Raw genomic sequence first — 1,084 nt, 5'->3', positions numbered from 1 at the left:
TGGTGTGAGAGCAGATCTGCATTTGCACTGCTGCCATAATATTTGATGGCAGTTCCACTTGGCTCCTTTCTAGGCCTGAGTTCAGAGCAATATGGCAGTTTTGTGATGTGGACACAGTTTTCTATGCTAAAGCCATCCATTTTAATAAAGTAAAGGTCTAGCCCATTGAGCCTAGTTGAATACAGCTGTTGCACTGATCGCTTCTGATGCTACAGCCATTGAGTTCATTTCCTTAATCACGTTTTCCATACGGGTAAAAGCATGAAGCTGCTTAGTATCTTCCAGAGTGCATGCATTCTAATTTCAGAATTTAATCAAATGGAACTGGCTTCCTGACAGAGTAAACAGAGCAAAATACTGTATCCAGACCAGCTGCCAAGCTAGCAGCCTGAATTTATTTTTCCTTGCTTTGCTAAATGCATCTTGAATATTTGAAAACATAGTCCAGGTTTAGGAAATTTAACATTTTTGAATCAAGACCAGTCACCTCTAATATTCCTCCATAAGTACATCCATTAAATTTTAAAAGTCAGGTAGCTGAGTTAATCCTTTCTCACATGGCTGTGGCAGAGAAGAAAACACATTCCTCTTTTTCTATTGAACATTGAACACAGGAATTGTGTACATAGACTCTTGCCATTTGGACTAATCTAATGGCAGAGTAACTTTAAATATCTATCTTTCTTTCTGATTACTAGCTCTATAGTTCTTGTTTGATTCTTAGAATCTAACTCAGCTCTAAAATCTTTCCAGGTATTCTCTATGCCACTTTTTAATACATCATTCCATATACAAATATTAAAGCTTTATTTATAATATAGATTCTTTGTAGCAGCCAGGACACATAAAGAGAAATGAAAGACGCAGCTGAGTGAAAATAGTGAAAATACCTATTTCTCCAACCACTTGACTTATGAAAGAGGGCTTGAGGAGGTAAAGAATATTGTTACCAATTATTTTGTGATTGCTAATTCTAATTTTTCTATCTGCAAAAATTCATTTTTTTGCTGCTTATGTATCCTTTATTAAGCACAAATATTTTGGTTATATTTATGTGGTAATTTCATTTATCCTCTAACACAAT

This window comes from Aotus nancymaae, unplaced genomic scaffold (genome assembly GCF_030222135.1).
Source record: "Aotus nancymaae isolate 86718 unplaced genomic scaffold, 86718_ANA_hifiasm-v0.15.2.pri h1tg000012l, whole genome shotgun sequence".
Taxonomy (NCBI): domain Eukaryota; kingdom Metazoa; phylum Chordata; class Mammalia; order Primates; family Aotidae; genus Aotus; species Aotus nancymaae.
This window is presented reverse-complemented; position numbering follows the sequence as displayed.